Genomic DNA, 23,006 nt, shown 5'->3' on the forward strand with positions numbered 1-23,006 from the left:
TACCTTTTAGTTCTTTGTCCTAATAAGCAATAACGCAATAATTTTTAGTTATAAGTAAAATGATCTGTGCTGTTACAAAATTAATTGTGCTTAATCAACAGTTTCTATCTAATAATAATGCATACTGTACAATACTTATTGTACTGGTTTTGAAAGTAGTCACTAACATTGGTTTTTCCTTTTCAGTCTTTTTCATGTATTGGGACCAGTTAATGTGTTGCTGTCCCACAATATCCTCTAGTTAAATTGTAATTGTTCTATTGACAACATTACTGTACATTTTTGACACATCATTATTCATACTTAACCACTTGACCTGGAATAAATGTTAAAGCAATTACCACTGAGAGTTTTTCTATGAGAAAAGTGAGGCAAAGTTTAGAGATAATCAACGTGAAAAACCTATCACAATAGCAATTGGAGAAATGGCAAATCCTATTAAACAGATTTTTATTAGCCAAGTTGATGCCAGTTGATGTTATCTGGATATTTAGTCTTATTAAAAAGAAAATAAAGCATCTAATTGTTTACTATCCTGGAACTTATTGCAGTTTGCAATTTGCAACAGAAATTAGATTTTATGTGGTTCATCTATTTTCTCACATTGCAGTATGAAAATTATTTGGTACAATGAGCATCTGCTCAATTCTCTTGTCAGAGGAACAATGCTCAAAACAACAATTTCTGTGTGTATATTTATATTCAAATATATTTATTTTTACCTCTATTTTAGTGCATTTATTTCAATAAATCTCATTCAAATAAATGTTCATTTCAGTCAAAATATAGAATCCTTTTGCTATGAACATTTTACTAGTGCTAAACACATATTTATTTTTAACACTAAAAGCTTCATGTGAATTAAAGGATGAGAAAGAGATTGCTGCATTTCTGGGGGGAAAAATATTTTTCAATAAATTCTTTCCATTTTTACCTAACAGGCAAATTTCCTTTTGTGTGAACAAATACTCTTTTGGATCTTACACTGAACGTTGGGGTACATTTTTCCCCCAGTTGTTCTTACAATAAAAGTATATGGATTTACTAAAATAAAACATTCTTTTTTACTAACTTTATCTTTACTATTCACTTTTTTAAAAACACCATTAAAAAACAGGTTACTAATTATTGATATATCATTATTGTGGTTAGGGAACAAATTGTTATGGGAAGCTAACAAAGTATTGGCTTTTGGTATATTATTGAAGCTTCAGCTTTTGTCTTCCAAATTTAAGTAGATAATTCATTGGAATTTTAATTAATAAAGTTTTTTTACAAGGCTTCTACTGTTCAAATTTTGGGGAGAATATGAAACTAATTTATTGTCTGCATTGAAGGGAATCATGTCTTTTGTAAAACTGAAATAGCCAGTGGCACAGCTATTAATCAGATAAATAAAAGATTTTGGTGTTAAAAAATTTAATATAACCTAATTCAGCATGGCTTTATTAGAGTGGTAAATTTAACAGAAAGAACTTAATTGTTTAAATTTAAACTTTTCATGTTCTATTATTTCTGAAGAGACTTATTTTTGGAGACAAACCAATAAATGTGAGTCATAGTTTCAGAGGCAGGAATGGAAATTAGGATTATAGGGACATGACTCTCCAAAAAATTTTCTTCACAGGAAATAAAAATACTCTTAGTAACCTTAGTGCACAAATAATTTGCTGCTGTTGCAGGGGTTTTTTTTATACTTTTCTCCTGCAATGACAACTGCAGATGAAGAATATAGCAAAAAGAAATAGGCAAATGTTAATGAACATATAAAGAAGTGATACTTTTTCATTTAGAAAAGAATCAAATAGTTCATCACTACAGAGATAGGAGAAGTACAGTGGTACTCCTACCTAAGAACGCCTCTACTTAAGAACTTTTCTAGATAAGATAATTTTTTTTGCCTCTTCTTAACACTGCTGCTCTGTTCAAAACCACTATATACTTGTACTGTTTACGAGTCTGTGTGACTCACACCGAAAATTATTTATTTTAAGTGCTTATATTTGGTCAATTTGAAAACTTCTTTCCCTTGGAAACTGTTCTGTCTGGGTTCCCCCAGACCTCAACACCAACTGGAAAAAACAGCCAGACACTCTGGTAAAAGCCAAAAGTATTTTATAGCTGGAAAAAATAAGCACAGAGGAAAACCTGTTCTTCCCAACAGACAGGCTAATAATACGTTACAGCAGGGTCCTGATGTCCAGACAATACAGCAAGCTTCTTGCTGGCACCCCCCCCCCCCAAGGTTTCAATAGTCAAAGGCACAAACCAGGATTCCAAGACGCCAAAGTTCACAGCCAGGTCCCAAGACTCTCAAAGATAAAACTCCACAAGCCAGGAATAGTTGTCTGGCTATCATGTGCTTGCTTTTCAAAAGGATATTCCCAATATTTCTAGCCAAATCTATATAAAAAGTGAAATTAATGGCACACAGCAAGGCCAAGGGGGTTGGCCCTTTTGTGACCAAAATAAACAAATAATCATCATTTTTTTCAGTTCATTTCTATTTTTCTTATGATCAGGAATGTTCAATTTAGCATATTAAAACTTTTGGGGGAAAATTCCTTAGAGATTTACTTAGAGATTCACTTTCTCTCTCTTCCTTTCTTCTCTGGAGGCCCGGGAAGGTTTTTCTTATTTTGAAAATAAGGGCAGGCTTTCCGGAAGTGCTCCAGCTGTGAGAGGCTTTTCTCCAAGCACTTCGAGGATGCCTGCCCAGCCTCTCTCGCAGCCCCTTCGCTAGCGCTGGGGTGAGAAAGAGGAGAAGCCCCGGGGATCAGCGTCGAGAGGCCAGGGGCACGAGTGCCCAACATTTAAAGTAATCTTTGCTGGCCTCCGTACTTTTGTCACTCCTCGCCCCCAACTCCAATGCCCAGCTCCTGGAAAAGGTTGCGCGGGGGGTTATTTTTGGGCGCGCGGCCACATGGCCGCACACCTCAGAGTGAACATTGATCCAGACCTTCACAGCCTCCAAACACTGGTGCATCATGTCTACTGCTTCACTGAACTGACATGGGGTGGAGATGTACAACATTAGCATATTGCTGGTACCTCACCCCATGCCATCGAATGATCTCACCCAGTGGTTTAACGTAGATGTTAAATAGGAAAGGAGAGAGTACCAAACCCTCTGATATCCCACAAAGGAGGGGCCTAGGGGTTGACCTCTGTCCTCCCACTAACACTGATTGCAACCAACCTGAGAGATAAGAGGAGAACCATCGAAACATGGTGCCTCTCAACTCCCCTAGCCATCGCAGAAGGATACCATAGTCAATCATATCAAAACCCCTTAGAGGTCAAGAAGCACCAGGATAGAGGAATGACTCCTATCTCGGACTCGCCAGAGGTCATCCGTCAGCATGACCAAAGCAGTTTCTGTTTTGTTGCTGGGCCTGAAACCTGATTAAAAAGGATTTTAAAGTTTAAATGCACTTTTAAAACAATTTTGCTATACATGAAATTTAGGAACCTTGCACAATAGATGAGAGATTTTCCATTCACATTAACAAAAAAAATCCATATCTATGTAAATATCAAATATTGGAAGCATCTTCAAAAGTATAGGCAGAATTCTGCATGCTGCACTCTGAATCAGGGAAAATCAGAATAATAATTCAACTGTATGTTCAGAGTTGTAGATACTACAGTATATTTAGCACATATTACAAAAGCATGATCCAAAAGAGGAAGTGGTATACTCTTTGTAATAAACGTATATAAATATGAAGACTACAGAAATAAAATAATTAAGGTTTATTACAGTTATAGATCAGGACTTGACTAACCGTACCCAGCGACTAATCCTCAATGGCTCTAAGTTCACATAGAGAGAAGTAAGCAGTGGGGTACCACAAGGTCCCGTCCTAGGCCCAGTACTCTTTAATGTCGCCATAAATGACCTAGATGAGACAACTGCAAATTTACAGATGATACCAAGCTGGCAGGAGTAGCAAACACCCCAGACAACAGACTCAGAATCCAGAGGGACCTTGATAGACTCAAAAACTGCGCCCAACCCAACAAAATGAAATTCAATATGGAGAAAAGTCAAATTTCTACATCTAGGTAAGAAGAATCAAAAATACACATATAGACTGGGGGAAATCACATTCAATAGCAGTGACTGCGAGAGAGATCTCAGAGTCTTGGTAGACAGCCAACAAAATATGAGTTGGTAGTGTGCAGCAGCAGCCAAAAAGGCCAACACAGTCCTGACCTGCATAAATAGAGGGATACAATCAAGGACCAGAGATGTACTAGTACCACTCGATAAAGCCTTGATCAGACCATACCTAGAGTTTTGGTTGCCACACTACAAAAAAGATATTGAAACTCTACAGAAAGTACAGAAGAGACCAACCAGGATGATAAAGGGGCTGGAAAACAAAACATATGAAGAGCGGCTACAGGAACTGAGTTTGGCCAGTCTAGCAAATAGAAGAACCAGGGATGACATGATAGCAGTGTTCCATTACTTGAGGGGATGCCACAGAGAAGAGGGGGTCAAGCTGTTCTCTATGGCACCAGAAAGCCAAACAAGGAATAATGGATAGGAGTTGACGAAGGAGGGATTCAACCTAGAAATGAGGAGAAACTTTATGACTGTGAGAGAGATCAACCAGTGGAACAGCTTGCCAGCAGAGGTTGTAAGAGCCACAATACTTGCAACCTTCAAGGGGAGATTGGACTGCCATCTGTCTCAATTGGTGTAGGAACTCCTGCTTAAGTGTGGGGTTGGACTAGATGACCTACAAGGTATCTTCTAACTCTAACAATAAATCTAAATCTAAAAATCGGCTTGTTAAGGAAGTTAATTTTTACTAAATAAAATCTTAGAAAGATATTTTAGCGTATCCAAGAAAATACAAGTGTTGTTGACCATGTTGGCTCGTTGTGGTAAAATGAATAGTATTATAGTGGCAATGAAAAAAAAATATTACTTATGTGAATGTAAAGCTCTTGTTCATGAGTTAAGACCACAAATTCATTTACTTCCTGAAACAGAGCTTTTTCCAGCGTACATTAAAGGAAATTATACAGATGTGGGAGAGTACTTATGGGCATAATCCAGTGACATTCATGTAGTCTTTACTTCAATTCCAGATTCCATACTCGTGTGCTTGGATTTTTACTCAGAACATTCAGTATATTTTGCCAATAATTAATCCTTAAGAAAGTTCAAAACATTCTTAAAGATCTATCTCATCCTGGGCACCTTTTTTTTTTTAACTATTACCATCTGGCAGACGGTACAGGACAGGTTTTTTAAAAAAAAGACAAATAGGTTGAAAAACAGCTTCTATCCCAGAGCAGGAACTATATTGAATCCTAATGTATAATGTAATATTCATGCAGTATCAGGGGATTTCAATTCAGTTGTATAGAATGTATAGAATGTGAAGGATATGTGTTTTTTTATTTTTTTTAATAGTTGTCCTATACATGATACTGAAGATGGCATTTAATTTCATTCTAGGTGCAATGAAACTATACTATAGGTTTATTTTTTTAAAAAAAAATGTTCAGTTCAGTTACCATTACAAAGGGATTCTGAGCCAATTATAATTTTTGCCTCATATATACCAGTAGAACATCTATTAATCAAAGTGTTGGTCATGACCTTTAAAGCCCTACATGGCATTGGACCAGAGTACCTCCGGAACAGCCTGCTACCGCACGAATCCCAGCGGCCAATAAGGTTCCACAGAGTTGTCCTTCTCCGGGTCCCGTCGACTAAACAATGTCATCTGGCGATCCCCAGGGGAAGAGTCTTCTCTGTGGTGGCCCCGGCCCTCTGAAATCAACTCCCCCCAGAGATTAGAACTGCTCCCACCCTCCTTGTCTTCCGTAAACTACTTAAGACCCACCTATACCGCCAGGCATGGGGGATTTGAGACATCTTTCCCCCAGGCTTATTATAATTTATGTTTAGTATGTATGTGCTGTTTGGTTTTTAATTATGATAGGGTTTTTAGTTTTTTAATATTAGATTTGTGCCATTATAATATTGTTTTTATCGTTGTTGTGAGCTGCCCCGAGTCTTCGGAGAGGGGCGGGATACAAATCTAATAAATTATTATTATTATTAATCCACAATTTTTGGCAAGTTATATATAAATTGCAATTAAGCAAATAACAAAAATCATCAACTGATCCTACTAATGTTCAGGTGTCAGCAAAACAATCAATATTTTATTAATAGATCACCTGTTTAGTTTAAAAGCCCAGAGCAATTGTACAATAATAGCAGTTTCAGTCTTGAATCCTAATCCTAAACATGACACTAATATAGGGCAAACAAATTGCTTGGTGCAGACCAAGCTCTGTATACCCTTTTATTTTATGTTTTAAACTCTTGTAATTAAAAATAAACAAATGGGAAACGGCTATGCTGCAAAGAAAAGCACTAGCCTGAAGCATAATCATAATTCTGCAATGATTTTTTTTAGAATGATGTTTGTAGCTTAGTGATCTTCTTAAAAAAGATATACATTGGAAGAGGCTGTTTGGTAGTGAGTCCACTTGATCAGAAAAAAATTGATCAGAAAAAAATTGACAAAGATAAGTTGTGTAGCACAATAAAATCATACATAGCACTTTGCTGATGTTTCATCTGGACACGATGAGATGGTCTGCTTCAACAAGCATCAAGAGACAATTTACCCTAATCAGCCTTCTTATCTCAGTGATCATAGCTTTGTATTGCACATATGCATTGTAGTAAAGATAGGTAAATAGGTAAAGATAGGTTGGTTGAAGTAAGCAAAGCAATCAGATCATTGCAACAACAGAACAATGAGAGACATTTTATCAATCAGAAAATAATTTGCCAGCTCCTGCAGGGAAAAGCTTCTGTGTGCATTCAGATTACTAATTCTTCACATTCAACAGCACAGTGGCATAAGAAATGCAGCAAATAGCTTATTTTTAAGAATATGTGTACATTTCTTCCACTATATCTCACCATCTCTCATAGTGTACAGTCTTAGGAGCATTCCTGTTTGCTCCTCTCATCCATGCATATTTCCTATGATGTTTTCCTCTAGTAAGGTTATATATCCTGAAACAAAAGCTGTGAAGTGTTCAGAGAATAAATAGATATTTCCAGACTGTGTCTTGTCAATTTAACTGTTTAGCTATTGCACTTGACAGATGTCACAGAGATATTCATATAGCGACAAAAACATTTTCTCCTCCCCACTACCGCCACTTTATGACTGTCTTCCCATTCTTGTCAGGCAGGAAAAAAAAATCAAACAATAGGAAAAATTGTCAGTTAAGAAAACTGGTTGAAGTGGTGGGAAAAGAACGTTTCCACCACTCTTTGACACTTCATCAACTATTGCCAGCAGGGAATAGCAATAAAGCCTTCTTTTTTGCTATTACTTCCTGATTATCTCAGCTTAAAACAAAACCCTGAGTACTGCAAATGTAAAATAATGCCTTTTGGCCTTTACTCCACCTGCCACATGACATCTAAATGTCATTTTCTGCTTTCTAGGTATGTGAATATTGAGGTTTGTATTAAATGTCACAAAAAAACCTTGATAATGAGAATATCATTTGCATATTCTATATATTATTATCCAGATTAGATAATCATTTTTTAAATCTTGTTCATTTTCACCCTGTCCTTAATGTGAGGTAGCTCACAATAAGAATTATTTTGCATGCAATAAACTCACTGTGACCTTTATCTGAAGTGTGGTGATTAAACTCATAGGTGCAGAGTGCTAACTATCTGGTGGTCTTGAACAAAATATCTTGAAACTTTATTGTGTTGTAATTTAATCTTAAATGTACGCATATAATAACAGATTAGAATAAATTTACTTTGTCACAATTCTTAGAAATAACTATTAAATCCATACATGCCCACATGACACTGTAGGACCCTGTCAGGGAATAAAACAAATGAAACACATTTTAAAGATTCAGAATTTAAAATCACAAAAAAGTAAATGTTTCTAATGCATGACTGCTCCCATTAATGTCCTAATTAAAATCAGGATGTACAATGTGTTAAATACAAATAACTTTGCCAGGATAGAACGGCATTCACCAGAGAATGGATTTTTATTCACAATTTCTCCTTGCTTTAAAATTGCTCAAAGACTAAAGACCCTTTGTATTAGATTTGTAGGTAATACAAATTTTCTCAGCAAGAAAAGAATAAGAAAAAACTTGATTCACGAACAGAAATACACATTGTCAGTTTATATATTTTTAATGTAAAATATTTCTTTTATATATTGATTCAGATGTATTCTGTATGGTCATACATATCTGTGTGAATAGATACTGGCCCAAGTTGTTTAAAAAATTGCAAGGAATGAGCTATGCAGTGGAGCACTAAATGTGAATTAAGCTTTTGTTCAAAAAATGTTCTTTGTCCTTTTCCATTTTTCATATCTATTTAGTATGAATACATTTTATTTCCACTGAGAAATGGTACAAATGAACTGTACAATTTTAGGTCCTGACCTCTGTTCCAATACAGTCAAGGAATCTCATTATATAATGATTCAGGATTTTAATAGGGAGTTTTTACCACTAATATTCAGAATGTTAAAGTCTATAAATAACATAAAGCCTAGTTTCATTTTTAATGTACAAGACTAAAATGTGTTAGACAATTAACAATTAACTACTTTGTTTTCTCTACAAAACTACAAGCAGCTGGAGGAATGCCCACTTTTAAATCCATATATCTTTGTATTTCTGGCTTTCTGTCCTCCTCTTACTCTAGCTTTGTATGTCCTGTTGAAGTCATCTAGTAATTTGAGACATGTCAAAGAAAACTAGCAGTCTTCTTTAAAGCCACTTCTTTTCTTAAGCAAAAAGAAAAAAATAAAGAATACTAACAACAGATTCTTAAAATATGAAAGTGCTTGTTTTAAAAAGTAATTTTCTAACCTTAATTTCAAGTTACCCCACCAAGAAAGACTAGTCAGTGTTAAGATACCTAATCCATACACCTTGATTTGGAAACATAAGCACCTAAGAAGAAATAGGTCTATAAAACCTTTGCATATTTTAATTTATATAGGGTATAATTTAAATCAAATAAATAGCAACAAAATACATATTTCTATATTGAATTAGGAGGTGACTAGGAGACTTTGTGCCTCCTATTCAGTCTGCTGTCCTAAAGCTTGGATAATCACTGATGGTTCCTTTAACACTGGACCTGAACATGATAGACCTTCAAGCAAAGACCTTCAAATAGAGGATGCAACCACTTCTTCTCTACTTTAGATAACTATAAAGCTAATTGTCATTATTGTAAGCAACATACTGTCACCTGCATTAGAGTTGTTAAACAATTGTTGCTGTCTAGTCTGAAATCATGTTCCCCAAAAAATTGGTCAGATAACTTTGGAGCAGAGCATGAAGTCAACAACAGTTACCCCTAGTTTGTATAGTGCATGGCATTAGAAAATATATTATTCCTGTAAAATGATTTTTGTTCAGCCATTATTACTAAATTGAAATATCTGAAATACATTTTAGTCAGATTTTTAATACTAATTAACAGAAAGTGGTCACATTGATTTCTTTATTGGATGAATATCGATATGAGCAGCAAGCCAGCAGTCAAAGGCCAGTCTAGTTTATATTTGTCACTGTAACCAACCAGATATCCTCAAAAAAGCTCACGATAACAATATCTTCTCAAGTTGTTCAGCAACTCCATGGCATGGTCCAGTATACAGTATTTGACCTATCTGGTCCCATTAAGACAAGCCTGCCCTATCCAGGCATACTGCAAATGTCATAGGGAAAGGCACTGGCAGGATCCAGAAGAATATATTTCTCTGTTGTAGCACCTGACCTCTGAAACATTCAGACTCCCCAGGTATGGTTTGCTCCCACCTTTCTATCCTTTCTCAAGGGCCTGAAATCCTGGCTTTGCTGGTTGACATGGTGATCCAATAGGGGAGTAAAACCCTGGAAGTTGCGACTGGATTAATTAGCTGACCCCACTTTGCCCTTGCACTTCCTGTTCCCAGTCTGTCCATCTTTTAATTCATACTATTGCACTTGTGTTATTTTTATTATTTTTATTGCTTTGCTATTGTTTGTTTTCATTTTTTCTGTATCTTACTGTTGTAAACTGTCTAGAGTAGCCCCACAGTGAGATAGGCAGCAAATAAATTTAATAAATAAACTGGCATTCTGTGATCCATTCTGATAATAATAGAAATAATCATATGAAGTTGATTGTTTTAACTGTCCCAGTTAAAACAATCGATTTCATATGATTATTTCTATTGTTATCAGAATGGGCAGAAGTTGATTGTAAGACTTGCTTCTTTTTAATGTAATTTAGGATGACATTCTGAATAAAAGTCATCTTTGCTAAGGAAATACATGGACAAAGTTTGATATTATGAAGTAATGTAAGGTTAGATGTATATTGAAGATTTGATTATATGTCACTGAAGGGAAAATGAATTTAGAAGCTAGAATCAAGCAACTCCTTCTAATTGAAAGAAACATCACCGATATGTAGAATTGTTTGCACCACTGACTTTATATATCATGACTTATCTAAGACATTGAAAGGAGAGAAAGATACCAAAATGAGAGGTTGGAACACATTAATCTGTATGGAAAGAAAAATAAAGCAAACATCTTAAAGCCATCCTCTAGAGGGCAACACAATAATAAAAACTGAAATAAGCCCCTTTTCTAAAACATAAAATTAGTTAATAGGTATGAGAATTGCTGAAATTGTTAGTAGCTAATGTATAGGATTTTATCATTATATCATATCAAAAATAAATCTTCAGTATGGTTTTAGACAGATGTATCTAAGAACAATATGGAGAACCCATTATTTCACAGATGAAAACATTGAAAACAATGCTTCAGCCTAGTTTAAGCAATTCATTTTTCAAATTATAAAGGATTAATATTATCTTTTTAAAAGAATAATCCAGCAGGAAGACTAATACAATAGTTTGCTGCAGTACATTTTCAAAATAACTTCCTGAATGCTGTGTACAAATATGGGACAATAATTATTTCTGAATGTTGGTTTGGTTGAATCAAAACAATGCAATCATGGTTTTAAAAATCCCCTAATGCCTAACCCAACTTCTAACCAGTACCAAATGTTAGAGAACAGTGTGCCACCCTATCTGCATATATGGCATTCCAATCTCCTGTTTTTTAACTGTATCCAATCTCTCACCCATGTTAATATTGCTGCTTGATAATATTTTTCACAATCTGGAAGGCCAAATCCCCCTCTCTCTTTAGAGTCCTTTAATAATTTTAATTTAATCCTTGCTTTTTTTCCTTTGCAAAATGAATTTAGATATAATTTTATTTAAATTTCCAAAGAATTCCTTTTTTAATTTAATCAGTATACATTGAAATAAGAAGGGTATTTGGGGTAGCACATTCATCTTAATTGGTGCAATTCTTTCCATGAAGGAAAATTGGAAGTTTGTCCACCTATCCAAATCAACTTTGATTTGCTCAATTAATTTAACCTAGTTATCTCCTTTATGTGTGATGCACCTTGCTGTAAAGTGAATTCTTAGATATCTCACTTTCTTTGTTGTCTGAATATTTATTCTCCCAACTAATTCATTTTATTGCAATTTAGTCATATTCTTAACAAACATTCTAGTTTTTCCCTATTAATCTTCAGACCTAATACTTCACCATACGCACTCAGCACTTCCATCAACCTTACATCAGATTGTAAGATCTCTTCAATAATAAAAACTAGGTCATCTCCAAAGGCCTGCCTCTTTCCTTCTCATTCCCATCTTGTTCTTTCTTCCATACTCAGGAAGGGACAAGGGGAAAAAATGGCAGCATGGGTGCCGCAGTGGACATGCTTTTCACGTCTGTGGTTTTCCTACGTGGGTAAAGCAGGGATAGTACCAGGGAAAGGAAAGCTGCATGGGATGCAAGGTCAGACCAGCAAGCAGGCAATGGAGGCACTGGTCATGGGCACGACATTGGCCTATAACTGGATGGTGGCGATCTATCCTGGAATACGGTGAGATTTAGATCTGTCGGGCAACCCTGGAGCCAACTAGGGCCCATGCCCTTTCCCCCCTGGTCATCCATACAGGAAACAGCAAGTACCCAGAGGGCAGGACTGAGGCAGCAGGGCGGTTCTACACCAGCTCCAGCTCCAGGTCTGATTTAAGACAGCCACATGGTGGCTATCAAGTTGTAGATTAGTCCCTACTGGCCTGGACCAGGGCTGAGGCTCCGGGGGCCAGTCCTTTGCTGTCTCAAGGGCAACCCTGCAGGTCAGATCTAGCACCATTGCAGACCAGATTCGCCCCGCGGGCTTTGAGACTGATACATTATGGTAGCAGCTGAAATCGTAAAAAAAAAAAATCCACATGTAGAATAAGTATCTTCCATATTTATAAACCTAATTAATTAATCATTGCCAAACTCAAAACAAGATTACCACCTTAGTGAGAAATAGTATCTCTGCGATTAAAGTAAGGGAGAGGAGATCCTAATTCATATTTCAACCCATCCTTTTTCTAGGTGACAATAGAAAATATATTCCTTTCTGTTTTTGAGACACTTTTTCCATTGAAATCATTACACATATATTCTATGAATTCTGACAAATATATGCAGTTAACTTCAGCCTATGCATTCTTATTAATAATAATTGTGTAATCAAGTATGGCGGTATCTTTTTTCCTGTACTGTAATTGAAGTGGGGTCATTCCAAAAGAAAATTCAGAAAATGAAGTAATTACTTCAAAGTTGTTTCTCTAAATCTAAATGCTTTAACATTTCCTAAAAACAGAGCTCTGCCATTAATTCTCGAGATTATAGTAATGCTTTGAAACAATATTTCTTGTATTTAAATTCCCAAAGTAATTTTGTTGTACAGTTCAGGTGTAATTTTGCTGCCATTGCATTGGCATCACACTGTGTAAAGACTCTGTTTCCCCAGAGCAGCAAGATGGAATTTCCAAAGAAATTCAGTAGCCTCAGCATGAAAAGAAGAACACTAAAACTATATTCATAGTTATTTGGCATTGTCATTTGAAAATGCATTCAGTTGGAATAAACAAAAGATGTCCAATTTTCTTGCTTTGCTTTGAAATTGTTTACTGAATCTACAGGTAAATAGTGTCAGTTTTTGTAACAGCTGCTTACACGTGAACTGAATTTTTTATCTCATAACTGGGATAGAAATAACTAATTGACTAACCAGCATAGTTAGGAGGTATCAGACTCAGGGAAGTTTCAGTTCACATAATTTCTGAACAATCCAATTACAGTACATATCTACTGACGGTCTACGTATCTTCCATATATCTAATGATTAAATTATACTATTTACTTATTCAAGAACTTAAATAATTGTACAGTAAACATCTCAATTAGAACTTAGTATAAAATGAAATGCTAATAGAACATCCATAAGTGATATTTTATGGGAGTATTACATTTTGAAAAAGCTAAGGAAAGTATAAGCTGCCCCGAGTCCTCGGAGAAGGGCAGCATACAAGTCTAATAAATAATAATAATAATAATAATTTATTAGATTTGCATGCCGCCCCTCTCTGTAGACTCAGGGCGGCTCACAACAATAATAAAAACAATATACAGAATAACAAATCTAATAATTAAAAGAAAGCATCTAAAAACCCGTCATTTAAAAAACCATACAACACAAGCATACCATACATAAAACTCTGTAAGCCTGGGGGAGGTGTCTCAATTCCCCCACGCCTGGCGATATAGGTGGGTCTTAAGCAATTTGTGAAAGACAAGGAGAGTGGGGGCAATTCTGAGCTCTGGGGGGAGTTGATTCGAGAGGGTTGGAGACACCACAGAGAAGGCTCTTCCCCTGGAGCCTGCCAGATGACATTGTTTAGTCGACGGGATCCGGAAAAGGCCAACTCTGTGGGACCTTATTGGCTGCTGGGATTCATGCGGCAGGAGACGGTCCCGGAGGTATTCTGGTCCGATGCCATGTAGTGCTTTATAGGTTATTACCAACACTTTGAATTGTGACCAGAAACTGTTCAGCAGCCAATGCAAGCCACGGAGTCTTGGAGAGACACGGGCGAACCTAGGTAACCACACAATAGCTCTCACGGCCGCATTCTGCACAATCTGAAGTTTCCGAACACTTTTCAAAGGTAGTCCCATGTAGAGAGAATTGCAGTAGTTGAACCTTGAGGTGATGAGGGCATGAGTGACTGTGAGCAGTGACTCCCTGTCCAAATAGGGCTGCAACTGGTGCACAGGCGAACCTGTGCAGATGCCCTCCTCGCCACAGCCGAAAGATGTTTTTCCAATGTTAGCTGTGGATCGAGGAGGACGCCCAAGTTGCGAACCCTCTCCAAGTGGGACAATAATTCCCCCCCCCCGGGTAATGGACGGACAGATGGAATTGTCCTTGGGAGGAAAACTCACAGCCACTCCGTCTTGTTGGGGTTGAGTTTGAGCTTGTTGTCACCCGTCCAGACCCCAACACTGCTTCGCTGACTGGACATGGGGTGGAGATGTATAACTGGGTATCATCAACATACTGATGATACCTCACCCCATGCCCTTGGATGATCTCATCCAGCAGTTTCATGTAGATATTAAATAGCAGGGGGAAGAGGACCGACCCCTGAGGCACCCCACCTACAGGTCGACCTCTGACCCTCATTAACACCGACTGTGACCGACCAGAGACGTAGGAGGAAAACCACTGAAGAACAGTGCCTCCCACTCCCAACCCCTCCAGCTGGCGCAGAAGGATACCATGGTCGATGGTATCGAAAGCCGCTGAGAGATCAAGAAGCACCAGGACAGAGGACAAGCCCCTGTCCCGGGCCCGCCAGAGATCATCCATCAGCGCGACCAAAGCAGTTTGCATGCTGTAGCCGGGCCTGAATCCTGACTGTTGAGCGCCTAGATAATTGGCTTCTTCCAAGGATCACTGGAGTTGGAGTGCCACCACCTTCTCAACAATCTTCCCCATAAAGGGGAGGTTGGAGACTGGATGGCAGTCATTAAGCACGGCTGGGTCCAGGGAAGGCTTATTGAGGAGGGGTGCCTCCTTGTAAGGAGCTGTGAAGGACCCCCTCCCCAAAGAAGCGTTGACAATTTCCTGGACCCAGTTCCGCGTCACCTCTTGGCTCGCCGAAACCAACCAAGAGGACACGGATCCAGTAAGCAGGTGGCGGAACTCTCAGCTCCAATGGCCTTGTCCATTTAATAATAATAATAATAATAATAATAATAATAATAATAATAATAATAATAATAATATCTCAAAATAGTTGTACTGCCTTGCTCCCTTCCCTCTCAAAAAGATACTAAAAAGTAACCCTAATAATTTTGGGGTGAGGGGAATTAACAGTTGAAGGTTTTTTTAATTAAAAAGGACCTTACATTAAAAAAATATCCAGGAGAAAGTCCAGCAAGGCTTACTGTGATGTTCATAAGTTAAAGTTAGGTTCTCATAGAAACATGGGATATTTAGCAGATATGGCGTGATTAAGCAATTAAGGAATTGTTAAATTAAAACCAGCACCTTGAGTTGTGGCTAGAAAAATATTAGAAATTATGAAATTATTTAAGGGTTACTATAATTGAAAAATGTAATGTATCCGTATGGTAAATAACTGGGATTTTATATCATTTTCGTTTTTTAAAAATAACAGATTTAAAAAGAAGGTATAAAATCTGAAATTTCTCAAACAACTTATATTGTTTATTATAAAATGCACAGATATAGTATAGGTCCATGATGGTGAACATATGGCATGTGTGCCCAAAGTTGCATGTGGAGCCATGTTGCTTGGCAGTATGCATCCCTGTTCCTCTTTCGGGTTTCTGGCATCCATGTGCCCAATCAGTTGGCATGCATGTGCATGATCAGTTGGCCTTTGTGCATGTGGCACTGCCGAAAACCGGAAGAGCTGGTCTGATTGGCCAGCTGATTGGTGGGTGTGCATGCATGGCAATAATCAGAAGGCTTGCCAGCTGATGTGCATGTATGCATCGGAAGTACATTTTCTGGCATGTGCATGCCCTCTGGGTAACTTCTCTTCCTGGTTGCAGCCCAGACAAGTGCGTGCATGAAATGCCCCCTTTTCAGCATTGTCACCCATGTTTACATGTGCTCCCTTTTCAGCACTTGATGCCAAAAAGATTCACCATCATTGATATAGGTAATACTTGATTCAATACTAGAAACTGGGAGGGGGATCTTGGAGTACAGACTTGAATAACACTTCTATGCTGCAACCTTACAAATAATCTTGATTGTGCCTGACATTAGTCATGGAATATTCTCAAAATTATATATACAGTAGTACCTCGTTATACGAACCCCTCGTCTTACGAACTTTTCAAGATACTAACCCGGGGTTCGTGATTTTTGTGCCTCTTCTTATGAACTTTTTTCGCCTTACGAACCCGTCGCCGCGAACGCCGAACCTGGAGGTTCGGCAAAAGTTTGGGTTCGGCATTTGGGTTCAGCCAAGAAGCGCCGCCACCAGGCTGTCACCTTTTGAAACAGATGGGGGGCTTCTCGGCATTCTCCCGAACGCTGAACCTGGAAGTTCGGCAAAAGTTTGGGTTCAGGAGGCCACCCAGAAGCGCCGCCGCCCGGCTGTCACTTTTGCAGAAAAGCCACAGAACTGTCGACCGGTCGGGAGGCTCAAACGGAGGTGGGGAATCCCAATAGGGAATTCCATGGGCGGAACTTTGACATCACGGAGACGTCCTTCCTGGCCGGCTGAAACGTGGATTCCATGAAGGACGTCTTCGTGACGTCAAAGCTCCGCCCATGGAATTCCCTATTGGGATTCCCCACCTCCGTTTGAGCCTTCCGACCGGCCAACAGCTCCGCAGCTCTTCTGGGAAGGTGACAACTGGGCCGGAGTGCTTCTCGGTGGTCTCCCGAACGTGAACGCCGAACCCGAACTTTTGCTGAACGTTCGGTGTTCGGGAGAATGCTGAGAAGCCCCCGGGCTGTTTCAAAAAGGTGACGGCCGGGCGGCGGCACCCAGTGGAGTGCGGTTTTTGCGATTTCCCCCCCCTTGCACGCATTAATCCATTTTACATTGTTTCCTATGGGAAACATTGTTTCGTCTTACGAACTTTTCACCTTACGAACCTCCTCCTGGAACCAATTAAGTTCGTAAGATGAGGTATCACTGTATATATATGTAGGTAGGTAGGTAGGTAGGTAGGTATATGTATGTATGTGTATGTATATGTGTATATGAGTGTGTGTATATGTATATATATATATATGTCACATGTTTTTTTACTGAATTTGAAAATTAAGGGATATATATAAACTGGTGTCAAAAATACAGGCTATGCTATATATTGTTTTTGTAATATGATTGATTCAAACATGCTTTTTCAAAAGACAACTGGTTTTCAATGTTTTTTAACAAGGGTTCTCTGCCCTAATGACCAGCTGGGTGGGCATGGCAGGGGGGTGTCATGTGACTGATAGGAGTGAGTGACATTGATTAGGCCACTCCCACCCAGGTTTTGTGGCACCTGGTGTTTTTTTTCCTATACAAAACAGGTCCAAGTGCTCTTTGAGACTATGTAATATGTTGTTAAGTAACAAAGCACACTTGGTGAAAGACAAAGATGTTGTTAAAGAATACAGTATACTTCTTGTTATAACCACATTCTACATTACATTTGTCTCTGGAAAAGTTTTTGCAGATGTAAGTCTGGATAATTTTTGCATCATGCAAGTTCTTAATTAATGCCAATAAAATTGGAAGCTAGTTTTAAGGATATGATTTTATATATCAGAAAAAGAACAAAAGTATTATGTGTGGCTAATCTTCTGCTGAAATTAAATTATGTGATTGTCATATCACTATCTTTTCTGCTATGGTCATGATTAGTGTTGGGCGAACTGAACCCGCACAATTTGGATCTGTACCGAGTTTTGTGGTGTTCAGCATGCCGGACCCGAACCCAATTTTTTAAAAAAAATTCGTGCTTTAGTTCGGTGTTCGTGCTGAACACCACGAAAAAGCACTGCCTGGCTGTCCTCTGCTGAGAAGAGGAGGAGGAGCCAGGTGCCGGTGGCGGCGGAGGAAGGCGAATACCGGAAAGCTGTCAGCTGGTCGGAGGCTGGGAGGGAGGCACAAAAGGAGCTGGGGAATCCCACGAAGAGATTCCAGGGGCGGAGCTTTGACGTCACGTACACCGGCAGGTTGCTAAGGATGCCATGGAATCCAGGAAGTGATCACTTTGGCGTCCTTAGCAACCTGCCGGTATATTTGACATCAAAGCTCTACCCCTGGAATCTCTTCGTGGGAGGGATTCCCCAGCTCCTTCAAAGGGAGGTCTTTTCATGTAAAAAAATATTTTTTTATGAAAAAGGATGCCGCAACGGCGCTGCATGCAAAGGGAGGTCTTTTCATGTAAAAATAAAAGTTTTTATTTTCACATGAAAGGACCTCCCTTTGCTTGTGGAGCCGCTGCGGTGTCCTTTTGCGTAAAAATAAAAATAAATAAAAATAAATGATGGGATTCTGAGGACGGAGGTTTGGTGCCACGAACTGTTTGGGTTCGGGTTCGGGTTTGGCCGAATTTTGCACAAAGTTCATCCGAACTTGCCGAACCCAAACATCGTTGGGTTCACCCATCACTAGTCATGATTCAATTATTTCACACTTTCTACAATTTCTTTATTCTCCCATGCCTCCTGGAAGGAGAGTCCAGCATGGGTTTTGCTCAAGTCTTATTGGTAGGACTGAGTTTCAAATTAACATAAATACATAATAATTAGGTACCGCCCCCTTGCTGCCCCAAGTAGCCAGTTTTAAAAAACTCAGTCTAGGTTAAGGACATGAGTTTTTTCTCTCACCTTTAGGTTGAGTATATAAATGTGAATTAAATGTTAATAAATGTTATGTGAACCTTGTAATTTTGTTCCCTTTTTTCTCATTCAATAGGTGCCTGATCTGATGGGGTCTCTGCCCTCCGCGGGCACCCCCCCCACCTTTTCTCCTTTTGGGTCCTCTTCTCTCAGCGGGTACTGCCCACCGAGGAGCAACCGGGCTATAATTGATATTATTATTAGGACCTGGTGGTCCACTAAGCCCAAATCACCCCAAATGGGGGGGGTCCGTCCCTCCCCATTGTCAGGGGCGGCGGGAGACAACGAACACCGAAGAAAAGCCGCGGCGGCCATTAAAAGCCGCCTAACAGCTGATCGACCGCTCGCAAGGGCGAGCGGCAAAGGGAGGCTTCGGCAACCTCCGAGAGGCTTACAAAGAGTCGGATGGCGGCTGCGGAGATGTTTCCCGACTTCGCTGAGTGTACGCTCGCCCTGTGAGGCGATTCTTCTAGCCGCCATGTTTTTGTTGGCAACGTGCCAGAAGCGCGAACGGCATCAAATTGCCGTTTTAATTAGGCGCGAACTGGGCAGCTGGCCAAGTGTCAGTCCTCTGAAGTCTGCCCGGAGACAGTCGACGTAATCACGTGGTCGGCTGACAGCCTATTGAAACGCTGTTTTCTCCCATGCTTCTGGAAGGAGAGTCCAGCATAGGTTTAGCTCTAGTCTTATTGGTAGGACTGAGTTTCAAATTAACATAAATACATAATAATTAGATACCGTCCCCTTGCTGCCCCAAGGAGTCAGTTTTAAAAAACTCAGTCGAGGTTAAGGACTTGAGTTTTTTTCCTCCGGGATAAGTATATGTTAAAAATAATATCTAAATTATTAAAATTATGTTTGAACCTTGTAATCTTTTTTCTTTTCTTTTACCACAGGTTCGTGATCGGCTTGGGGTTTCCTGCCCTCCGCGGGCAGCGCCCCCACCATTCCTCCTTATGGGGCCCCTTCCCCCCGCGGGTACTGCCCTGAGAAGGAGCAACGGGGCTTCAAGTCACTGACCTCCGAGGCCAGACTTAGCCCAAACACCCCAGGTGGGGGAGGTCCGCCCTCCCCCATTGACGGCTAATTGAGAGCCGCTTAACAGCTGATCGCTCCGAACACAGTGAGGGGATCACGGCGGCGTTTTCAAGCTGTTTAGGGACGCCTGTCAAGGAGACAGCAACGTTAAAGGAGAGAAGGGTCTCTCGGTGTCCCTGTTGGTGCCTGCCTTGCCTCCAGAGGCTAGAAAATCGTCGCGCCCGCCATTTTGGAGCCCCCGAAAGCGCGAAATTTATTGGGCTCGGCTGTCAAATTGGCGCGAAGCTGGCAGGCAGCCAAGCTGTCGCAGGGCTCCTATTCTGCCTCGATACTGTCGCTGAGGTTGACACCGAGGCATGGCTGCCAATGGAATTGTGGCTAGCTGGCAGTTTGCACACACAGTCTCACTTGCGAGTGAGCTTTTCTGTGCTCGGACCGTTTTTTTTCTAATTGCTTGTGATCGTGATTGTAAGTACGCTGCCCCTATCTTATGATGGCTGATAAAATTGAGGTCGCTAGGGAGGAAGAGCAGGCCCAGCCGAGCAAGGTGATTGTAAAGGGCAAAGAGAAATCTTCGGGCAAACCTAAGATCAAGTCTTCTCAGTCAGCTTCATCGCTTCGTGAAGCTGAGAGGAAAATTAAGGCCCTTGAACAACGCTTGGAAGCGGCCTTGTCCCCCCCCACTCAAGGGGGACTGACTATACACCCATTCCAGCCTCTTCCTCCATCCTCCCTTTCACCCAGTATGTCCATGGGATTTCAAGGGACTGCAACTGATAGAGACTGGTCACCTGACAGGCAGGCTTCGCAGTGTCCTCCTCCGCCTTTGCCTTCACCTACTGTCAGATCTGAGCGGCCATCATCCTCTCATAGTCAGGCCATGCCTCAGATTGGAATGCAGACAGCTTACGGTCCCTCTGCTACTTTCACACCCACGGCAGCTGGGCTGAGAGAGCAATCAGATGCTTGGCAGGCTTTCTCACCTGCTATTCAAGACATGGTAGCCAATGCCTACACACAAGGCATAGCAGCAGCCTTGTGTGTAGCAATGCCTACACACAAGGCATAGCAGCAGCAGCTACCTTCCCTTCGCAAGCCACTCAACCCAGAGATCTCTGGTCAGTTCCACCGCCCCCTACTGGGTTGGATTCCATGGCAGATGACCATTCCAATTTTGAGCAGGACAGCGACCACGGGATGGATCTGTCGGATGACGAGTTTACCTTTCCCGAGCAGCCGGCAATGGCAGGTCTGTTCAAGCCCTCCTTATTCCGGGTGCTATTGCACAAAGCCAAGCAGGCCCTGGACGTGCCGGGAGCAGCGGCCCCGGCAGAATCGGGGGATGGCCGGCGCACATCGGCCACTTTGTGCAAGGAGCCCGTCAAGGAATCAGACAAGGTGCCGGCGCTAGAGATATTCCTTCAGAACGTCAAGCGCCCATGGCAACATCCGGCTGCGGCACAAGGCCCTTCGAACTTGGAGCGCAGATTTTATACATTCGATGATGCCATGGAAAATCTGTTGCTGTTTCCCCCCGTGGACAAGCCGGTGGCCACATTAGTCTCCACGGCGGTTGTGCCCTCAGACAATGCGGATAGCCTCAAGCCTGACGAGCGAAGGGCGGAGACGCTCTTAAAGAAGACACATCAGATGGCTGCTTGGGCTCTTTGAGCTGCATCTACTGCCTCCTTTTTCAGTCGGGCATCCATTATGTGGATTCAGGAGGTCCAGGCCCAGCTGGGCCCTGAGGACACCCGATTGAGACAAGACTTAAATAAACTCCTGGCGACGGCGGAATTTTCGACGGACGCCACTCTGCATGCCGCTAAATTCGCCTCCAGGGCTATGGCGTCCACCATATCATCTCGACGCCTTCTGTGGCTGAGAAACTGGCAGGTGGACGCCAAATCGAAGTGGGCATTGTCCTCCGCCCCCTTTGAGGGCTCTAAACTGTTTGGGGAGGCTCTTGAGCCCGTCTTGGTGGAGGATAAGGATAAGAGGAAGGTCCTCCCTAGATCGTACCGGCGCCAGGACCGAAGGACTGGACCATATTCTCGTCGCCAGTCCTTTCGGTGGGACCAGACTCCACCCACAACACAACCGGCCCGTACTTATTCCCAAGGTACCTTTTCAACACCTTATAGAAGTGACCGTTCCTACTTCCAGGATCGGTCTAGAGGCTTCCACCAAACCAGACGTCCCTTCCGAGGATCCCAGCAGCGAAATTTTTGGCGTTCAAAGTGACTGCCTACACGACGCCCCTTTGGGAGGCAGGCTACAGCGTTTCAGCGGAACCTGGCAGGCAGTTACCACCGATTCATGGGTGCTGGCAACCGTATCTCGGGGGCTACGCCTCGAATTTCTGCAAAATCCTCCTCACCAGTTTGTGGCTTGCCCTGTACCCAGGGATCCCACAAGAAATACTCTCTTGGAACAGGAGATTTTGCATCTCTTGGATATTCAGGCAATCGAGCCGGTACCGTGCAGCCAGGTGGGTACGGGGTTTTATTCACGGGTGTTCCTCGTACCCAAATCATCAGGGGGTTGCAGGCTCATCTTGAACCTCAAACGTCTAAACCAATACGTTGTCTACCGAAGGTTCAAGATGGCCTCCCTCCGTTCTATCCTGGCCGCCATTCGGCCTGGGGACTTCCTTACTTCGGTCGACCTGAAGGAGGCCTATCTGCACGTCCCTATACATCCGGCGCATCGTCAATTTCTTCGATTTTGCCTGCACAACGCGCACTATCAATACAGGGCAATGCCATTCGGCCTTTCATCGGCCCCGCGCACCTTCACGAAGCTCTTGGATGCACTGATGGCAAAGCTACGATCCCAGTCCATCCGGATCCTTGCATATTTGGACGATATTCTCCTTCTGTCCGGCGACCAGAGAACAGCACATCGGGATTTGCAGACCACGTTGACCTTACTACAACACCATGGCTTCATGGTCAATGTGCCGAAGAGTCATTTGGTGCCTGCGACCAGGCTCACTCATCTGGGTGCAGTGATAGACACAGTTTCCAGAAAGGTGTATCTCTCCACAGAGAGGCAACTCAACGTGTGCGCACTGGTGAACAGGCTTCAACGA

The 23,006-nt window shown here is 41.1% G+C and overlaps 1 protein-coding gene across 1 annotated transcript in view; it reads left to right on the forward strand.

The window, feature by feature from the left end:
• Positions 1 to 23,006, forward strand: part of TENM3 (teneurin transmembrane protein 3) — a 1,937,374-nt gene that overhangs the window by 946,356 nt on the left and 968,012 nt on the right. The window lies entirely within an intron of this gene.

Source organism: Erythrolamprus reginae, chromosome 7 (genome assembly GCF_031021105.1).
Source record: "Erythrolamprus reginae isolate rEryReg1 chromosome 7, rEryReg1.hap1, whole genome shotgun sequence".
Taxonomy (NCBI): Eukaryota; Metazoa; Chordata; class Lepidosauria; order Squamata; family Dipsadidae; genus Erythrolamprus; species Erythrolamprus reginae.